Raw genomic sequence first — 11,284 nt, 5'->3', positions numbered from 1 at the left:
TTTACCCTCTCTCTGACATCCAATCACACCCCAGTGAGATACCCTGAGACCCCTGTCTCTAGACTGTCCTGTTATCCTCCTAGCATTACATGCTAACACAGCTTCCATGATAAGCAAGTGAATCATTAGCCTTCAGAGCTAGCCCGTTATTGTCTGACAGACATGGACGGTGCAGGTGTCACGGGGTTGAGTGGAAACGCGGAGGTGTCTGGTAAACAGCTCAGCAGAGGAAGCCTGTGGTAAAAGTCAGTTTAACCATGTTGTCAAGGTGACAGGGCTGGGGCAGAGTCGACTCACCCCAGCTTTAATAACTACAGCTGACGGCTATGATAAACTGAGTTTAGCGCTTGTATCTCAAACAGTCTTTCTCTCCCTCCTTACCTGTTTGTCAATAGCAGGGGCGAAGCGGTGTTCGTTCCGTCTGGTTCTTCTATTTATAGAGTTGATGTGACTACTTATCTGTCCTTAGTTGCACTGCAGTAGCTGCTTTCTCTGGGATACGTTTAGAGTTAGTGACTTTCCCATCTTGAGCTAATGTGGTGTTAACTTGCGCTACCTGTTTACAAAGTGGAAAATGACTTGTCGTCTTTGAGCTAACTATCCACTTTCTTTGAACATGAGTCTTCCTGTCTCTCTGTGTCTGTCTGTGTCTCTCTGTGTCTCTCTGTGTGTCTCTCTCTCTCTCTCATAATGACTACACTGGTTATTGCTGATGAAGCTGCAGTGTCTCTGCATAGAGCTTCTCTAGTCACAAGAGGACAGAGGGAGCGAGAGGAGTGGGAAAACTTAACGGAGCTCTCATTTGCGTCAGGAGCCCTGGCATTCGTTACCGCGGCGACAAGCGTGCGTTCCGCTTGATGGAGAGAATCATCCTGGGAGAATCTCCTCCCTCCCTCCATCCTCTCCTCCACCCTATCCCTCGCTAACTAATGTGTTGTTCTGAACACGCTGACAGAGGCAACCTTAAATGGCTTTAATGTTGTACACGCTGGAAATGAGAGGACATTAATTGTGCTGATTCTTGTTTTCTCTCCTCTCTCTCTCTCCCGCCTTCTCCCTTCTCTTTCTCTGTATCTTTCTCCCTCACCAGTGACATACATAGATCTTCGCCCCGTCCTCTGCCACATGCACCATAAATTTGCTTAATACTCTTTGTATACGGGGGGCTGCGCACGAAGGAGATGTGAGCTAATTAAAATGTAATGGCACACACACACACAGAGTTAGCGAGTGAGTGAGCGCTCTTGCAGGTGGTGGGGTGGGAGGGAGGGGGGGGGGTGGGGTGGGAGGGTGGGGTGGCAGGGAGGGAGGGAGGGAGGGTGGGATGGGAGGGTGGGGTGGGAGGGAGGGAGGGAGTGTGGTTGGCAAGTGGGGAAATGCGGGCGACAGTGACGGTGGGTTCTGGAGTGTGTTTGACTGAGTGAAGCTGAATGCTGGTTTCCTTCATTATCTCCCCCTAATGGGTGAATAAAGGCTGGTGGGGGGCGAAGGTGTAAGAGCACAGAGAATTTAATCTGATTAACAGCCGCTGTTGGGCAAATTACTTTCCAAGCACCTGGGTAATGAAGTGGTTGGTTGGGGGAGTTTTTGGCATCTGGGGGGCGATGAGTTGTCACACACACACACACACACCAACAAACAATCTCTCTCTCTCACACACACACCCCACCCCCCTCACACACACACACACAGCACTTCCAAATTTCCCCCTGGTACAACAGCAGGGTCCAGATAGCCAGGTGTCCAGTCAACATGATGACAGAGGGATGAGGCCCAGTAGAACAGGCCAAAGAGAGGACAGTACTGTGGGGCAACATGGAGATCCAGACATTGCCAATCAGTTTGGAGATTGATCCCCCAAAATCCAAACCCAAAGGCTTGAAATGCAAAGTGCCCTATAATAGACAGAAACACGGTGTACCTGCAGACTGTGGTTCTGTTCCAGATTGACTCATTGCAGTCGGCAGCTGCTGACTGACTGATCTACAAATCACCTTGCATGCTAAATAACTCCTCATTATCACTTGTAGATCAGTCCGTTTGCTCAGTCACACAGTATATTAGACTTTCATATTCAGTACACAGGGAGGCAACCAAAGATAGGGCCTTAGAGAACATTATACACTATAGCCTTATAAACTGGTTTACAAGCCACCCAAACTGGAACGGCCTTGCCCAGATGTGAGAACACAAATATACCAACATTTATACAAAGTAAAATTGTCAATTATCACTTTTTCCCCACATCTGTTTTATTCATCCCCTGTTTTTCTACATCCCTTTGAGAACGGTGTGTGTGTGGGTTGTTAATTGTTCTCTTCAAAGCTTTCCCTTCTAAAAACAAACACATTTCTTTTCAGTTCACATAACAATGTGGACTATGTCCTCCTGTGTGCAGCTAATCGCATGCGGTATCTGGGGAATGGAAGTGGTGTTTTGGACGTGAATAACACACACACACACACACAGTAGACACACACAAACAGTAGACACACACACACAAACAGTAGACACACACAGACACACACACACACAGTGGACACACACACACACACACACAGTGGACACACACACAGTAGACACACACACACACAGTGGACACACACACAGTAGACACACACACAGTGGACACACACACACAGTAGACACACACACACACAGTGGACACACACACACACACACACAGTGGACACACACACAGTAGACACACACACACACACACAGTGGACACACACACAGTAGACACACACACAGTGGACACACACACACAGTAGACACACACACACACACACAGTGGACACACACACAGTAGAGACATGTGGTGCATATTTGAGAATGTGATAAGAACACTGTGCTGCCCATCAGGGGTTTCTCTGTGTCTCTGCCTGTGGCGAGCAAAGGAACCGGTATGACCCCTCATCAATATTGACGAGCTCATTGAGGGTGAGCATTGAAAAACGAACAGGGCCTTGGAGGGAGAGGGAGGAAGGGAGGGAGAGAGGAGAAGAGAGCGAGTATGCAAATAGTTCACAAACCAAGGGCATTACTTGTCAGAGAAAGAGAGAAATATTAAATAAATGAATCCCCACACACAGCTGTGAAAGTCTGTTCTTACTGGACCTAATCTCTGTCTCTCTCTCTCTCTCTCTCTCTCTCTCTCTCTCTCTCTCTCTCTCTCTCTCTCTCTCTCTCTCTCTCCATATTTGTTATCTTCCTCCATCTATCTCTCTCTATATCTCTCTTTCTCTCTCTCTCTCCGTATGTGTTATCTCTCTCTCTCTCTCTCTGCATATTTGTTATCTTCCTCTCTCTCTCTCTCTCTCTCTCTCTCTCTCTCTCTCTCTCTCTCTCTCTCTCTCTCTCTCTCTCCATATGTGTTATCTCTCTCTCTCCATATGTGTTATCTCTCTCTCTCTCCATATTTGTTATCTCTCTCTCTCTCTCTCCATATTTGTTATCTCTCTCTCTCTCTCTCTCCATATTTGTTATCTTCCTCTCGCTCTCTCTCTCTCTGTTCTACTTGCAATATTACAACAGCAGAAGTAGCTTGACACAAAAGGCTGCAGAATTGTTCAGTAATTCCTACATAGGAAAATAACCATTAGGTTTAGTAATGGGAGAGGCTTAGAAATAATACAACAAGATAATAGCTAATCCTATTCAGGTACACACACACACACACACACACACACACGAGATTTGCACCTGTGTGCTTGTGACTTCCTTGGGATTTCTTCTCCTGGACACAATGGAAGACTTTCCCTCAGCTTAGCCTTCCTCTCCCTGCTGCTTTGATGGACACCTCTTTAAATCACTCTCTTTCTCTGGGCACAAAGAGCTGAGTTAAAGGAGGAGATGGGTGAAGAGATTGAGCTTCCCGATGCCCCCAGGTTGTGTGTGTGTGTGTGTGTGTGTGTGTGTGTGTGTGTGTGTGTGTGTGTGTGTGTGTGTGTGTGTGTGTGTGTGTGTGTGTGTGTGTGTGTGTGTGTGTGTCCTTTTGTGGGCACCTCTCATACCCATCCAAAACACCATTGTGGGAGTGTAATCTAAGTGAATGGGATTTCTCTACTAGCCAGTGGCGTATAGCGATGCTATCTGTCTGTCTGTGCTGCTGCTGCCCACACAGTCTCTGAGGTATTTGCCAGTTTAGCCCCAGAGCAGAGACATAGTCAGCCCGGCTCTATGGTACTCTCTAATGCATTCATATATCTTCCATAGCTGTGTGTGTGCATTCATATTTACATATATGTTTAATCTGTCTGCTTTGTAGGACAGGCTACCGATGCTACTGTAAACTCTGTGTTTTCCCTGTCATTATGGATTAAACCACCATCAATATACATATGTATTAAACCACCATCAATATACATATGGATTAAATCACCATCAATATACATATGGATTAAACCACCATCAATATACATATGTATTAAACCACCATCAATATACATATGGATTAAACCACCATCAATATACATATGGATTAAATCACCATCAATATACATATGGATTAAACCACCATCAATATACATATGGATTAAACCACCATCAATATACATATGAATTATACAACCATCAATATAAAATTGGATTAAACCACCTTCAATATACATATGGATTAAACCACCATCAATATACATATGGATTAAATCACCATCAATATACATATGGATTAAACCACCATCAATATACATATGGATTAAATCACCATCAATATACATATGGATTAAATCACCATCAATATACATATGGATTAAATCACCATCAATATACATATGGATTAAACCACCATCAATATACATATGAATTATACAACCATCAATATACAATTGGATTAAACCACCTTCAATATACATATGGATTAAACCACCATCAATATACAATTGGATTAAACCACCTTCAATATACATATGGATTAAATCACCATCAATATACATATGGATTAAATCACCATCAATATACATATGGATTAAACCACCTTCAATATAAAATTGGATTAAACCACCTTCAATATACATATGGATTAAATCACCATCAATATACATATGGATTAAACCACCATCAATATACATATGGATTAAACCACCATCAATATACATATGGATTAAACCACCTTCAATATACATATGGATTAAATCACCATCAATATACATATGGATTAAACTACCATCAATATACATATGGATTCAACCACCATCAAAATACATATGAATTATACAACCATCAATATAAAATTTCATTAAACCACCTTCAATATAAAATTGGATTAAACCACCATCAATATACATATGGATTAAACCACCATCAATATACATATGGATTAAACCACCTTCAATATAAAATTGGATTAAACCACCATCAATATACATGTGGATTAAAACACCATCAATATACATGTGGATTAAACCACCATCAATATACATATGAATTATACAACCATCAATATAAAATTGGATTAAACCACGTTCAATATACATATGGATTAAACCACCTTCAATATACAGTTGAAGTCAGAAGTTTACATACACCTTAGCCAAATACATTTAAACTCAGTTTTTCACAATTCTTGACATTTAATCCTAGTCAGTTAGGGTCCCATGGAAATTGCTCCCAAGGATGAACCAGACTAGTGAAGGTCTAAAAAATTTTTTTCTGAGGTCTTGGCTGATTTCTTTTGATTTTCCCATGATGTCAAGCAAAGAGGAACTGAGTTTGAAGGTAGGCCTTGTAACCAGATCAACAGCATCATAGTGTTATGTGAGGCAGTATGGTACAGTAGTACCAGATCAACAACATCATAGTGTTATTGCGAGCTCACAGAACAGGGCTCCGGGCAGCCGAGCGGAAATGGAGGAAAACTCGCCTCCCTGCGGACCTGGCATCCTTTCACTCCCTCCTCTCTACATTCTCCTCTTCTGTCTCTGCTGCTAAAGCCAATTTCTACAACTCTAAATTCCAAGCATCTGCCTCTAACCCTAGGAAGCTCTTTGCCACCTTCTCCTCCCTCCTGAATCCTCCTCCCCCTCCTCCCCCCTCCTCCCTCTCTGCTGATGACTTCGTCAACCATTTTGAAAAGAAGGTCGACGACATCCGATCCTCGTTTGCTAAGTCAAACGACACCGCTGGTTCTGCTCACACTGCCCTACCCTGTGCTTTGACCTCTTTCTCCCCTCTCTCTCCAGATGAAATCTCGCGTCTTGTGACGGCCGGCCGCCCAACAACCTGCCCGCTTGACCCTATCCCCTCCTCTCTTCTCCAGACCATTTCCGGAGACCTTCTCCCTTACCTCACCTCGCTCATCAACTCATCCTTGACCGCTGGCTACGTCCCTTCCGTCTTCAAGAGAGCGAGAGTTGCACCCCTTCTGAAAAAACCTACACTCGATCCCTCCGATGTCAACAACTACAGACCAGTATCCCTTCTTTCTTTTCTCTCCAAAACTCTTGAACGTGCCGTCCTTGGCCAGCTCTCCTGCTATCTCTCTCAGAATGACCTTCTTGATCCAAATCAGTCAGGTTTCAAGACTAGTCATTCAACTGAGACTGCTCTTCTCTGTGTCACGGAGGCGCTCCGCACTGCTAAAGCTAACTCTCTCTCCTCTGCTCTCATCCTTCTAGACCTATCGGCTGCCTTTGATACTGTGAACCATCAGATCCTCCTCTCCACCCTCTCCGAGCTGGGCATCTCCGGCGCGGCCCACGCTTGGATTGCGTCCTACCTGACAGGTCGCTCCTACCAGGTGGCGTGGCGAGAATCTGTCTCCGCACCACGTGCTCTCACCACTGGTGTTCCCCAGGGCTCTGTTCTAGGCCCTCTCCTATTCTCGCTATACACCAAGTCACTTGGCTCTGTCATATCCTCACATGGTCTCTCCTATCATTGCTATGCAGACGACACACAATTAATCTTCTCCTTTCCCCCCTCTGATAACCAGGTGGTGAATCGCATCTCTGCATGTCTGGCAGACATATCAGTGTGGATGACGGATCACCACCTCAAGCTGAACCTCGGCAAGACGGAGCTGCTCTTCCTCCCGGGGAAGGACTGCCCGTTCCATGATCTCGCCATCACGGTTGACAACTCCATTGTGTCCTCCTCCCAGAGTGCTAAGAACCTTGGCGTGATCCTGGACAACACCCTGTCGTTCTCAACTAACATCAAGGCGGTGACCCGTTCCTGTAGGTTCATGCTCTACAACATTCGCAGAGTACGACCCTGCCTCACGCAGGAAGCGGCGCAGGTCCTAATCCAGGCACTTGTCATCTCCCGTCTGGATTACTGCAACTCGCTGTTGGCTGGGCTCCCTGCCTGTGCCATTAAACCCCTACAACTCATCCAGAACGCCGCAGCCCGTCTGGTGTTCAACTTTCCCAAGTTCTCTCACGTCACCCCGCTCCTCCGCTCTCTCCACTGGCTTCCAGTTGAAGCTCGCATCCGCTACAAGACCATGGTGCTTGCCTACGGAGCTGTGAGGGGAACGGCACCTCCGTACCTTCAGGCTCTGATCAGGCCCTACACCCAAACAAGGGCACTGCGTTCATCCACCTCTGGCCTGCTCGCCTCCCTACCTCTGAGGAAGTACAGTTCCCGCTCAGCCCAGTCAAAACTGTTCGCTGCTCTGGCACCCCAATGGTGGAACAAACTCCCTCACGACGCCAGGTCAGCGGAGTCAATCACCACCTTCCGGAGACACCTGAAACCCCACCTCTTTAAGGAATACCTAGGATAGGATAAAGTAATCCTTCTAACCCCCCCCCCCCCTTAAAAGAGTTAGATGCACTATTGTAAAGTGGTTGTTCCACTGGATATCATAAGGTGAATGCACCAATTTGTAAGTCGCTCTGGATAAGAGCGTCTGCTAAATGACTTAAATGTAAATGTTAAATGTAATGTGAGGCAGTATGGTACAGTAGTACCAGATCAACAGCATCATAGTGTTATGTGAGGCAGTATGATACAGTAGTACCAGATCAACAACATCATAGTGTTATGTGGGGCAGTATGGTACAGTAGTACTAGATCAACAACATCATAGTGTTATGTGAGGCAGTATGGTACAGTAGTACCAGATCAACAACATCATAGTGTTGTGTGGCAGTATGGTACAGTAGTACCAGATCAACAACATCATAGTGTTATGTGAGGCAGTATGGTACAGTAGTACCTGATCAACAACATCATAGTGTAATGTGGGGCAGTATGGTACAGTAGTACCAGATCAACAACATCATAGTGTTATGTGTGGCAGTATGGTACAGTAGTACCAGATCAACAACATCATAGTGTTATGTGTGGCAGTATGGTACAGTAGTACCTGATCAACAACATCATAGTGTAATGTGGGGCAGTATGGTACAGTAGTACCTGATCAACAACATCATAGTGTTATGTGTGGCAGTATGGTACAGTAGTACCTGATCAACAACATCATAGTGTTATGTGAGGCAGTATGGTACAGTAGTACCAGATCAACAGCATCATAGTGTTATGTGAGGCAGTATGGTACAGTAGTACCAGATCAACAACATCATAGTGTTATGTGAGGCAGTATGGTACACTAGTACCAGATCAACAGCATCATAGTGTTATGTGAGGCAGTATGGTACAGTAGTACCTGATCAACAACTTCATAGTGTTATGTGTGGCAGTATGGTACAGTAGTACCAGATCAACAACATCATAGTGTTATGTGAGGCAGTATGGTACAGTAGTACCTGATCAACAACATCATAGTGTTATGTGAGGCAGTATGGTACAGTAGTACCAGATCAACAACATCATAGTGTTATGTGAGGCAGTATGGTACAGTAGTACCAGATCAACAGCATCATAGTGTTATGTGAGGCAGTATGGTACAGTAGTACCAGATCAACAACATCATAGTGTTATGTGAGGCAGTATGGTACAGTAGTACTAGATCAACAACATCATATTGTTATGTGAGGCAGTATGGTACAGTAGTACCTGATCAACAACATCATAGTGTTATGTGTGGCAGTATGGTACAGTAGTACCAGATCAACAACATCATAGTGTTATGTGGGGCAGTATGGTACAGTAGTACCAGATCAACAACATCATAGTGTTATGTGTGGCAGTATGGTACAGTAGTACCTGATCAACAGCATCATAGTGTTATGTGTGGCAGTATGGTACAGTAGTACCTGATCAACAACATCATAGTGTAATGTGGGGCAGTATGGTACAGTAGTACCTGATCAACAGCATCATAGTGTTATGTGAGGCAGTATGGTACAGTAGTACCAGATCAACAACATCATAGTGGTATGTGTGGCAGTATGGTACAGTAGTACCAGATCAACAACATCATAGTGTTATGTGAGGCAGTATGGTACAGTAGTACCTGATCAACAGCATCATAGTGTAATGTGGGGCAGTATGGTACAGTAGTACCTGATCAACAACATCATAGTGTAATGTGGGGCAGTATGGTACAGTAGTACCTGATCAACAGCATCATAGTGTTATGTGAGGCAGTATGGTACAGTAGTACCAGATCAACAACATCATAGTGTTATGTGTGGCAGTATGGTACAGTAGTACCAGATCAACAGCATCATAGTGTTATGTGAGGCAGTATGGTACAGTAGTACCTGATCAACAGCATCATAGTGTTATGTGAGGCAGTATGGTACAGTAGTACCAGATCAACAACATCATAGTGTTATGTGTGGCAGTATGGTACAGTAGTACCAGATCAACAACATCATAGTGTTATGTGAGGCAGTATGGTACACTAGTACCAGATCAACAGCATCATAGTGTTATGTGAGGCAGTATGGTACAGTAGTACCTGATCAACAACATCATAGTGTTATGTGTGGCAGTATGGTACAGTAGTACCAGATCAACAACATCATAGTGTTATGTGAGGCAGTATGGTACAGTAGTACCTGATCAACAACATCATAGTGTTATGTGAGGCAGTATGGTACAGTAGTACCAGATCAACAACATCATAGTGTTATGTGAGGCAGTATGGTACAGTAGTACCAGATCAACAGCATCATAGTGTTATGTGAGGCAGTATGGTACAGTAGTACCAGATCAACAACATCATAGTGTTATGTGAGGCAGTATGGTACAGTAGTACTAGATCAACAACATCATAGTGTTATGTGAGGCAGTATGGTACAGTAGTACCTGATCAACAACATCATAGTGTTATGTGTGGCAGTATGGTACAGTAGTACCAGATCAACAACATCATAGTGTTATTTGGGGCAGTATGGTACAGTAGTACCAGATCAACAACATCATAGTGTTATGTGTGGCAGTATGGTACAGTAGTACCAGATCAACAGCATCATAGTGTTATGTGAGGCAGTATGGTACAGTAGTACCTGATCAACAACATCATAGTGTTATGTGAGGCAGTATGGTACAGTAGTACCAGATCAACAACATCATAGTGTTATGTGTGGCAGTATGGTACAGTAGTACCAGATCAACAACATCATAGTGTTATGTGGGGCAGTATGGTACAGTAGTACCAGATCAACAACATCATAGTGTTATGTGAGGCAGTATGGTACAGTAGTACCAGATCAACAGCATCATAGTGTTATGTGTGGCAGTATGGTACAGTAGTACCTGATCAACAACATCATAGTGTTATGTGGGGCAGTATGGTACAGTAGTACCAGATCAACAGCATCATAGTGTTATGTGGGGCAGTATGGTACAGTAGTACCTGATCAACAACATCATAGTGTTATGTGGGGCAGTATGGTACAGTAGTACCAGATCAACAACATCATAGTGTTATGTGAGGCAGTATGGTACAGTAGTACCTGATCAACAACATCATAGTGTTATGTGAGGCAGTATGGTACAGTAGTACCAGATCAACAACATCATAGTGTTATGTGTGGCAGTATGGTACAGTAGTACCTGATCAACAACATCATAGTGTTATGTGTGGCAGTATGGTACAGTAGTACCTGATCAACAACATCATAGTGTTATGTGTGGCAGTATGGTACAGTAGTACCAGATCAACAGCATCATAGTGTTATGTGTGGCAGTATGGTACACTAGTACCTGATCAACAGCATCATAGTGTTATGTGAGGCAGTATGGTACAGTAGTACCAGATCAACAACATCATAGTGTTATGTGGGGCAGTATGGTACAGTAGTACCTGATCAACAACATCATAGTGTTATGTGTGGCAGTATGGTACACTAGTACCTGATCAACAGCATCATAGTGTTATGTGAGGCAGTATGGTACAGTAGTACTAGATCAACAACATCATAGT

At 44.1% G+C, this 11,284-nt stretch overlaps 1 protein-coding gene across 1 annotated transcript in view; it reads left to right on the top strand.

Moving 5' to 3' along the window:
- The window catches only part of LOC139533785 (exocyst complex component 4-like), a 61,128-nt gene that overhangs the window by 47,337 nt on the left and 2,507 nt on the right, over positions 1-11,284 (top strand). The gene's annotated exons all lie outside the window — the stretch shown is intronic.

Source organism: Salvelinus alpinus, chromosome 11, assembly GCF_045679555.1.
Source record: "Salvelinus alpinus chromosome 11, SLU_Salpinus.1, whole genome shotgun sequence".
Classification (NCBI taxonomy): Eukaryota; Metazoa; Chordata; class Actinopteri; order Salmoniformes; family Salmonidae; genus Salvelinus; species Salvelinus alpinus.
The sequence above is the reverse complement of the archived record's forward strand: the minus strand, read 5'-3'. Positions and strand labels throughout refer to the sequence as shown.